The sequence below is a fragment of the Delphinus delphis genome, chromosome X (assembly GCF_949987515.2).
Source record: "Delphinus delphis chromosome X, mDelDel1.2, whole genome shotgun sequence".
Lineage (NCBI taxonomy): Eukaryota > Metazoa > Chordata > Mammalia > Artiodactyla > Delphinidae > Delphinus > Delphinus delphis.
Window position 1 is genome coordinate 41,311,580 of NC_082704.1, and position 11,497 is coordinate 41,323,076.

At 39.1% G+C, this 11,497-nt stretch overlaps 1 pseudogene; it reads right to left on the reverse strand.

The window, feature by feature from the left end:
* Positions 1 to 2,067: 2,067 nt before the first annotated feature.
* On the reverse strand, positions 2,068 to 10,517 carry LOC132418122 (sodium/potassium-transporting ATPase subunit beta-3 pseudogene; annotated as a pseudogene).
* Between the last annotated feature and the right edge of the window lie 980 nt (positions 10,518 to 11,497).

The window sequence follows — 11,497 nt, forward strand, 5'->3', positions numbered from 1 at the left end:
GAAATTCTGATACATGCCAAATGAAAGAAGACACACACACACACACACACACACACACACACACACACACACACCCTAAATACTGTATGATTACACTTACATGAGGCACCTGGAGTAGTCAAATTCATAGAGACAGAAAGTAGAATAGTGGTTACCAGGGGCTGATGGAACAGGAAATTAATGTTTAATGAGCATGGAACAAGATGAAAAGAGTTCTGGAGATGGACGGTGGTGATGGTTGTACAACAATTTGAATGCACTGTACCACTGAACTGTGCACTTTAAAAAGATTATAATGGTAAATATTATGTATATTTATAAATAAATAAATAATACAGTCCATTGTAATAGAAATTGAGCAATACCCTGGGGAGCATCCAGTGCCAGCCCCTAGAGAGATTAGAGCACTCAGAGCCCAGGCAGCTTCAAGACACAAAGGACAAAGCTTTAGAGTAAATTCAAGGCTTCACTATTTCTCTCTCTTAACCCAGCCCACACTCAAGTACAAGGATTACGCATGCACGTGCATGAATACTAGGAAGCGTGGTTCACTGGAGCCATCTCTTTTTTTCACAATTTATATACATATTTTCCCTTTACTTCTTTTCATTCACTTGGATACTTAATCTATCCATATGTTCTAACTTAGTTATCTCAATTACAGACTTAAGGAATGGGACTCTATCAAGAGTCACTGTCAAATCTCGCTTTATTTTGAAAATGGATGACCTAAGTAAGTGGTTCTTTCTCACGTTCATGGCCCTTTAATATGTCTTCTTCCTAGGTTCTGTGTGCTGGACTAGTGGATATATATTGCTTCACCTCTACAGACATCATAAGCTAGAGGGGAAGAGGGTGGGGGACTGGACGAAATAGGTGAAGGGGATTAAGAGGTACAAACTTGTAGCTATAAAATAAATAAGCCACCTGGATGTAATGTACACATAGGGAATATATTCAATAATATTGTTATAAGTTTGTATGGTGACTGATGGTAACTGGACTTATTATGGTGATCACTTCATAATGTATAAACTATTGAATCACTATGTTGTACACCTGAAACGAATATAACATTATATGTTAATTATAACTCAATTAAAAAAACACAGGTTTGCTTTTTGAAAAATAACTTAGACTGAAAGAAACAATCATATCAAGTCCGTAGAAAGAGATGACACACAGAATCAAAATGATGATCTTTTTATAGCTGCTCTCATCTCAGGGCTCATTTTTAAATAGGTTCTTAACAATTTATATTTTTTATTAGGGTTCACAGTCTGCTAAATAAAAGCAGTAATAAGATATTTCATAAAGTATCATACAATTTAAATCTTATGAACTTAATTTCATAAAAAATTAGGTGCATATTCATACTGGCTACCCTAAAAATGCTGTTTCATCTATGGCCTAAAATAATGTATAAGAGATTTAGTTCCACCACTAAAAACAATCCCATCACTACATGTTTTGCATGTTTTACAACAAAAAGTTTGTGCTCTTAATCAAAAAGATCCACAGACTAATTCAACATGTAAAAAATAATTTTACACAAACACCAAGAAAACCTTTCAAACTCACTTTTATTTTCCTTTTTCTTCCTCACAGAACTTCTCCATACATCACATTTCTTGCAGCTATAAAGTCACTTGATGTTGGTCAGGTACCATTTTATGCCTAAACTTTGCTGGCATGAAAATATGGCACTTAACCAGTGTTAAATCTATAAAATATTTATATAGGGCAGCACACTAAGGTTTATACACTTGGCACTTAAACCACATCAAAATAGGACAAGACCCCCATTCTACATGTTTCAAATCAAGTGTTCACAGTCCCTATCTGGTGACTGTCCACTGATTCAAAAGGCAGCAGAGGCAACAGGCAGTTACTTCAAAGGACATTGAACACTATGATCTAGAAGCACCTTATGATGTTACCCCAGTGTCATGTACCACCCTACCTTTGTCCAGGGTGGTCTCATAATTCTAGAATGGCAGGTCCAGCTGATACAAAATAAAGACAGACAACATAACATTTAGTCTGTGGAGATATCCTAACTCATTACTATGCACACACTGTGATTTTGAACACAACTCGTCCTAAAAACTTGTCAAGAACATCCTGGTGTTTTCGGTTGGGTAATCCATCTACCTTTCACTTGACTGTTACTTCTTTTACGGTACTGCAGGATCAAAGGTGACCTAGATGTCAACTAATGGCAGTAGATACCTCACATGCAGTTTTTTCTCATAATATTGAAAATATTTTATTCCTATAATTCCATTGGGAGGATAAGTTGATAGAGTAGCTGTGCTTTCATCCTTCGAAATACATTCTATAGTTGATTCTTCTTAAGGATTTAATTCAATTACTCTGTTTTCACATGAATACAAGGCTTTCCTCTGGTATAACCAAACTCAGGATCATCCACACCACCACATGCTTGAAGTAAGACAGTAAAAAACTGACATGCAACATAAATTGGACTTCTGTGTTCAAAAGGCACTTCATCGGGACAGACTGTGAGATTCTTCTGTTCTTCTAAGTCATATGGCTTTAGGTCTTCAATGTACCCTTTATAGGAATCTGGATCAGACAGATTGAATGAATATTGCAACACAGTCACTGACTTTGGAAAAACCATAAGTCCTGGACTATCTGGTCACGATATTTTGGAACCTCATGGTTCAGATTCTGAAACATAGCCCACATTGTGAATGAGAAGAGTGCAGCCAGGAACCCATAAAAGCCTGGGTAAAAGGGCAAGATCAAACCTTTGTTTAAGGGTCTTGTCACTGTTCAAATACAAGTGCGTTTTCGTGTATGGTGCGCTTGTGTGATTAACCCCCTGTTGTACATTCAGTGTACAGTACACACTCAATACTCCCACTCTTTCCGACTGGTTGGGGTGGCAGCGTGAGTCACAAGACAGCTGCAGGGGTGGAAATTTCCTCTTCCTGGGAGCGGAGCAGGGTCTGGCTTCGCTGAACCGCTCGGCACCTCCGCCAGAGTCTCTCCATACAAAGGCGCGCTGCGTATAAATAAGGCCCCGGGGGCGCTCGGGCCGCAGGCTTCGGGCTCCAGGAAGGGGTCCCCGGCTTCCCGGCGCCGCTCAGGAAGGGAGGCTCCTGCTCATTGGAGCCGTCTTAGAGGCTGCTTACCACGGCATCATTTGTCCATCTCTCTATACTGGTTGCTGAGAATGCTTTCATATATCATGAGAATTAGCCCTAATTTGCAAATATTTACTCTAACCATTTCAGACAAGCTTTGCTGGGATGTTATTGCTTTTGTTATTTGCCATAGGGCGTTTTAAATTTTTTCAGTAATAGAATCATTTACAAGTAATACAGCTCACTATAAAAAATGATCAAAAAGTAATATCCTGGCCACCATCGACTGCCCAGGGAGATGAGAGCATTCAGAGCTCTGGTAGTTTCGGGACACAGTGAGAAAGCTTTATTGTAATTCCAGGTTTCACTACTGAGCAGGCATTTACAAGACAGTGTCCCTGATTTACTTCACCTCTCCTAACTTCCCATAGCCTGGTCTGAATTAGGGATTTAATAAGACGTAACCTGAATAGCTCTTAAGATCAAGGGAGATTTTTGGGAGCCTGGTGCTTAATCCCTCAACCACAGGGCTCCCCAGGGCGGGAGACGTGATGAAATCACAATGCCACATGAACAGTTCTGTGGACCAGTGACTGGTCCCCTCACACTTTAGGAGAGTGACGTAGTGTCAGCCACTGTCTGAGTCAATGGCGCAAAGCATGGGCCTGGGCACACTGCACTCTGAATCCCCTTTGCTTTGACCCCAGGCCATGTACCTCCAACAGCCCTCTCAGCTCGCAGTGATTCTCTCTCTAGATCCTCGTAAAAAGTAAATGTCATTTTTGTTTGTTATTCACATCAGTAGTTCTCCAACTGTGGTCCCTGGACCAGCAGCATCAGCATCACCTGGGAACTTGTTGGAAGTGCATATTCTTGGGCCTCACCCAGATGGGGCCCAGTAATTAGTGTTTACACGTCATACAGATGACACAAGACAGTTTGAGAACCACTGCTCTAATCTAGAAATGACTGATAGAGTTTTATATGTTATCACCTCTCTGAGCCTCAGTCTTCTCAGTGGATGTGACGAAATCCCTCACTTTACCACAGTGGTGTGAGGAATAAATGGGAAATCCTTTGCAAATGGTACCTGTTGACTCTTCTGTGTTGTAAGATGAATTACCTCCTGGAGCTAGGAAAAGAATAGAAAATCCTTATACTATTTCCTTTTTAAAAAAAATAAGTGCTGTAACTGATCTAAAAAAAATAAAGTCTTTTAAAAATGTGCTTTCTTTTCCTCCTTACTTTATCTTCCAGGAGACTATAATACAAAATATAGTGAGAAAATCTATTTTTAAACGTCTGGCACACAATAAGACTTCAACAAATATTAGTCCTGGCCTACTCTGATTTCCCTCTCACATAAAAGAGATGAGTTTGATGTAAACTACATAGAATACAGCTATCATAGACAGCATCTGGAAATGTAAACAATAAGTAAAATATACATATATTTGCATAATGTATGAAGCTTTGGTGCCATGTCTTCATTGCGTGAAGGAAGAGTCCTGAGGGAAGAAAATACTCCCACCATGTCCTTTTTTTAAGATTTATTTATTTAATTTTTGGCTGCGTTGGGTCTCCGTTGCTGTATGTGGGCTTTCTTTAGTAGCAGTAAGCAGGGGCTACTCTTCATTGCGGTGCATGGGCTTCTCATTGTGGTGGCTTCTCTTGTTGCGGGCTTCTGTAGTTGTGGCTCGTGGGCTCTAGAGCACAGGCTCAGTAGTTGTGGCACATGGGCTTAGTTGCTCTGTGGCATGTGGGGTCTTCCCAGACCAGGGAATGAACCCATGTCCCCTGCATTGGCAGGTGGATTCTTAACCACTGCACCATCAGGGAAGTCCCATCCACCATTTCCTTTTATTCCAGGTGGTTACTTGACCCTATTAGTTTAGCTCAAGTTTGACATTGAAGAGGAATCATTTCTGCCTGATCAGTGTGGCTAGAGGTTTTGCCTGAGCCTCAGGCCTAATGCAAACATTACCAACTTGCCTAGAACACTGTCTGTTACATACCAGCCACTCAGTACACGGGAATGAACGAATGAATGATAGTGACTCCTGGGCTCAGTCTCCGGATGATCACCCATCTCCTCATGTAGAGGGCTGCAATCATGACCTCTGATAAATGGAAAGAAGCAGGTTTTGAGAACCTCTGTATATCAGGTTTTGTTCTAGGTGTTCGAGATACATTAGTGAACAAAACAAAGTGTTAACCCTCCATGTAGCTTACATTCTAAATTCTTAGAATATAGAGGAAGAATCAGACAATACACACTGTAATGTCAGGTAATGATAAGTGCTATGAATGTGCATGTGGATATGAGGCTTAGCAAATAGAATTATTATTCCTCCAGCAGCTTAGAGAAATGGCTGATACCAATTCTCAGGCATTTAATGTACAGGATAAGTCTAGAATATCTTGTCATATCATTTAGCAAAGAAGCGGTCAAAGATTACTAGGGTAAAAAAATAAAGGAATGCTGAGGTCATGTCAAAAGGACACAGGAGATAGCCTGAAGAGTCTTCCACTGGCCTAAGATAGAACTTGAGCATAAAAAAAGACTATACCAAAAAAAAAAGACTATAACAGATTGAAACACATTGAACATGTTTTTTAAACTGTCAAGACAGCTCTCAGAAAAGGATATATAAATGACTCTTAAATATATGAAATAATATTCAACCTTACTCATAAGAGAAGTATAAATTAAAACTAAAATAAGATATAATTTTTCACTTATCAGATTGGCAAAAAGTCAAAGGTTTGACCACATAGTCTTTGGTGAGGCTGTGAACAGACATTCTCATGCTTTGATGGTGGGAATGTAAAATAGTACCACCCCAATGGAGGGGAAGTTGTCGAATCTTGCAAAATTACATAAAGCTTTTTCCCTTTGACCCTGTAATCCCACTTCTAGGAATGTATCCCAAGGATACACTGGCAAAAATAACAGTAAAGCATATGCAGTAGATTATTCACTGCAGTTCTATATGTAATAGCAGAAGGTTAAAAAAAACAAATGTCCATCAATAAAGGACTGTTTGAATCAACTGCAATACATCCATATTAAGGAGTATTATGTAGCTGTAAAAAGAATGAGGAATATATACTCTATATACTACTTTGGAATGATCTCCTGGTATATTGTTAAGGTGAAAAAGACAAGGTGGAGAAAAGCACGTATAGTATGCTACCACTTACCTAAAAAGGGAGAGAGAGGGATGAGGACACAGATGATAGTGATAGAGGATGATGAGAGAGAGAGAGAGAGAGAGAGAGAGAGAGAGATTCCTGCTATTAAATCAAAATAATGGGCAGACATTTGATTCACTACCATCTTGGGCCCCAGGAATTCAGGCTATGGGATTGGCAGCAGCAAAGTAGCCCAGCTTTGTGAAGACTCCTAGGCACCCAGGCACGCATCTTCCTCACTGAAGCCACCACCAAGATTTCTAAGAAGAAGGTCAATTCAGCTAAAGAGGCAGTAAAGAAAGAGCCCAAGGGAGATTCACAGGTTGTAGCCAAACCTTTTCCTTCCAAAGTTGAGACTAAGCCAAAAACAAAAGGCAACAAGAAAGAATAAACCTTCAGGAAAAATGTGCAAACAAGAGGGAAAGGAGGAGCAAAAGGGAAATCCACTGGGACTGGGGTGGCTAACCAAGACACTAAAGGCTGCAAAAAAGAAGAAACAAAAAAGGAGAGCATGGCCTCTTATGCAGCAGCAGGACAGAAAGAAGTCAAGTCTGACTGGCATACTTAAACCAAGTCTTACTGGTGGTCCCAGTGCCTCCCTTCTTCAACAATATGGAGGAATGTTTTTTATCAGCTACTTAGAAAATGCAAATTTTTTAGTAGTTCCAGAAACATATTTTTAAGAAGGAAGAAATTCCACCTCATTTAAAAAACATATTTAGATAAGTGTAAATGCTTTGTTTAGGAGATGAAATCATGTGCTGGCTGTTTATTTTTCTGTAAAGCCATAAATTAGTCAGATATTGAATGAAAGGAAGCTTTGACTGTCTTGTGTGTCAACTTAGCATTCCGTAGACTGGAGACGAGGGTAGTGTTTATATCCTGTTATACAAAGCATAACTAAATGGTAATTTAGAGCCACAATCATGCACTTAACATGTCATAAATATTTAAAATTATTTATTCATATGGTTTTATTAATTATCATATCAGAAAGCAAGAAAGCTATCAAAGATGATTGGGGTAGTGTCAAAAGCACTCAGGAACCAACTTGAGAAGGGCTACAATGCCAATTTGAATATCATTAAGAATAATAACTGCAATGAACTTATGAATTGAAACACATCAAAAATGTTAAAAACCCACGAGTAATAATGACTCTGAAAAATATATTCATTGGTCACCTTTGGAGGATGGTGCTAAGGGAATCCAAGCTGTCCCTCAGAGTGATGAAATAGCTTTCGAGAGGAATTTTTCCTTTATAGACATATTGCAACTAGTAAATGAAGGAAGAATTATAGAATTGGAATATCACCATCTTATAAACCCCTAATGAAATAATGAATCTAGGTAATGACTATCAATGACTGCTAATATCACAAAGAAGAGATTCAGCCAGATATTCTGTACCTCTTGATGGAAATACACACAACATTTATGAAATATTACTGCCCCAAAAAATCAATCTTGAATCAGATCAAGGCTCTAGATCTACCAGTTTACAGGAAGTATAAGGAACAAAAGAATACTTTAACCAACACGTCAGAGATGTGATCAGCAAAATCCAAAATGTGAGAAACTTTACAGGATAAACAACCTGTTTTCTTCAACAAATAAATTGAAATAATAATTTAAAAATAAAAACAGAGACAGGGAACCAATGAATTGAGAGACTTAGGAGACATCCACAAAATACAATGTATGGACTTATTTGAATCCCGTTTCAAAGAAACTGTAAAAGGAAAATTAGGCATTCAGGAAAATTAGAACACTAAGTGGAAATATAATGTTAAGAAATATTGTTAATTGTTTTATGAATAATAGTGATTTCTTTAAAGTCCATCCTGTTTGGATGGATTAAATACAATTGACTATAAATTGATAATTATTGAAGTTAGTTGGTGAGAATATGTTAATCTATTACTATCTACTTAGGTAAATATGTTTGAAAAAGTCCATATTAAAAATATAAGAAGCATACATCTACAGCGTCCCTACTATAAATTCATGTCCCTACTAAGAGTTGAACTCAGCATGAACATAAATGCACCATTGGTCTAGTTTGGTAGAAGTGGTTCAGAAAAAGCAATAATGAGGTCAGAAAAAGAAGTATAATTAAATGAATTATGAAGGTCAAACACAGTAAGTCAAAAAAACATAAGCTAAACCCTTCAGCCATCCATAGGCACTCAAGATATTAAGAAGATAAAAGTAATACTAGAGCTTTTCAGATACTCTTGGAATTTTATTTGATTGGAGTCTTACCAGATGCATCTGGTAAGAGAATGATGATAGTGAGTTAGTTCTTCTAAAAAACCAAACTGATCATCTGCAGCCTCCTCTTCTGCCTTCTCTGTCCCAGTAAAAGCTGCCATTGCCTCATCCAACCAGTTGTTCAAGCCAAAAACCTAGGAATCATTGACACGTTCTTCTCCCTCATTCTCCACATCCAATTCTTTACCAAGAGCTGTTAATTTGCAAATACTTCTAAAATACTTCTACTTCTCTCCATCTCTACCCCTACCATCCTAGCAAATGTCACCATAATTCTCATCCAAACAACTGCAATAGCCTCTCAACTCTTTTAGTCATCCCTCCACTCTTGCCCCCTCCGATCAATTCTCAGAAGTGCAGCTAGAATGTTTTCAAAATGTAAATCCTGTCAGGCTCATTTCCCTGCCTAAATCCCTGCTATGTCTTCCCCTGGGTCTTAAGATAAATACCAGAATCCGAAACACAGTATATAAGGCCCTGTGTAATCTGGTCCCTGCTACCTCTCCAGCTTCATCTTCCACCATTTTGCCTCCCACTCTCTGCAGTCCAGTCACACTGACCTTATGTTCTTCAACTGCATCATACTCCCTCGGTGTCAAAGTCTTCATGTATACGGTTACCTCTGCCTGGAACTCTTCCTCACACCCTATTTCTTGACCCCATTCTTCTGGATAACTCCTATTTATCTTTCAGATACCAACTTAATATCTGTTTCTAGAAGTCCTCTGACCCTAACTCCTCCACTCCCAGATAAAGTAAAGTGTTGACAGAGTACTTCTCCCATCATAGCCCTTATCACACCGTATTACAATTATTTGTTTAATATACTTCTCTCCCAGTACACTTTAAGCTCTATAAGAGAAATAATCAGGTATGACTTGTTCACTATTTTATTTCCAGCATTTAGATCATTGCATGGCACAGTTTACTCAAAAAATAGTTATTAAATGAAAGACAAATAAGTCCCTTGTTGTTTTGAGGATTTCCCTGTTCTGAAGGTGACACAACTGTTTTATTAATGTTTATTAATGAATACTGGTTTAAAAAACACCAGAAGAGTCTAAATGTTACAATACTTTCATGTCCTGATGTTCCGCCTATCCACAGACGGTGAGACATTCTATCAATAAGGCCTGTGCCTAAGAATGAGTTTATACATTATGAGTGCCTGCTGTTTAAGGTCACTTCTCCACCTGTACTCTGCATCCATTCCTGTCCAGTATCTTCAGATACTTTGCCTACATCCTTATCTCTCTTTATAGATCATTCTAATAGATCATAGTAGCATCTAAGCCTGCTCTAGTATCACTCATCTTTGAAAAGCCCTCACTTGATCCATATTCCTCTCCACCTACCACTCAATTTCTCAATGGCTCTTGAGAGTAAAATTTTTCTAAAGAATTATCTATTCTCATTGACTCCTCTTCTTAATCTCCCATTCACTCTTCAGTGTACTCTGAAATGGCTTCTCTATCTGAAATGGAATCTCTATCACACCACTGAAACTACTCTTGTGAAGGGCACTGAAGACCTCCATGTGCCAAATCCAGTGGACACATTTCTGTTGTCTTCTTGCTTGATGCCTTAACAGTTGAATTCCTTTTTTGAAACAGTTTCCTCTCTTGAATCCTGGGGTACCACTGTCTACTAATTTTCTTCTTACGCCACTAATCACTCCTTCTCAGTCCCCTTTGCTGGATTCTTCCATATGCTGGGGTTCCTCAGGGATCTTTTCTTGACCCTTTTCTCATTTCCCACTCTATACCCTTTCCCTAAGAGGCATTCTCATGATTACAATTACAGCCTATGTACTGGTGACTCCCAAGACTATAACTCCAGACCAATCCTCTCTGCTGAGCTTCAGATTCATATACCTGACTGCCTGATGGACATCTCCACTTGATGTTCTTCGAGTACTTCAAATTCGAACATGTCTGATAGCAGAGTCATCATCTTCATTTTAAATGTGCTCCTCTTCTAATGTTAACCTATCTCATGGGCACTACCATCCAATCACTTGCAGAAGCTAGAAAACCAGAGTAATTCTTTTTTTTTTTTTTTTTTTTTTTGCGGTACGCGGGCCTCTCACTGTTGTGGCCTCTTCCGTTGCGGAGCACAGGCTCCGGACGCGCAGGCTCAGCGGCCATGGCTCACGGGCCCAGCCGCTCCGCGGCAGGTGGGATCTTCCCGGACCGGGGCATGAACCCGTGTCCCCTGCATCGGCAGGCGGACTCTCAACCACTGCGCCACCAGGGAAGCCCCGGAGTAATTCTTGATTTATTCTTCTCCTCTATCCCTAATCAGCCACAAAATTCTACTATTTCTACAGCATTAATATCTTTTGACTCTTTCCAAGTATCTTTTCCCCATCCCCAGAACCAGAAGCCCTATGAATTAAAAATATTGTGGTACTCTCATTTCTGCTCTAATTCAATAGTACTAAACTCACATGTATGTTAAAATTAAAATAGCTTCTGACAAAGACTCCCTCCTTGACCAAACTTTAATTAGGCTTCGCTGAGCCCTCTTCTTGACTAAGACTCAACCTTGGCCTACCTTTAGCAAAGAATCCTGTTAAGACAGTTTGGCAAGAATATCCCTACGCTTGATGTCTCCTCTTAGTAATTTCTATACACTGACCCCCTCACTCTTCTCATAGACTATAAATCCCCAGCTGTCATTGTGGTATTTGGAGTTGAGTTCAGTCTCTCTCCCTTGCTGCAACAGTCTCTCCCCTGTTGCAATAATCTTGAATGAAGTCTTCCTTACCATTTTAACAAGTGTTATAATAATTTTTCTTTGACATTTCTTCCAAATTTATTGATTATACACTTAATAATTTCATCAGAACTAATTTTTTCTTTTCCTTGGTTCCTCCACCCTTCTGGTGCCCTAAATATCAATATATGCTT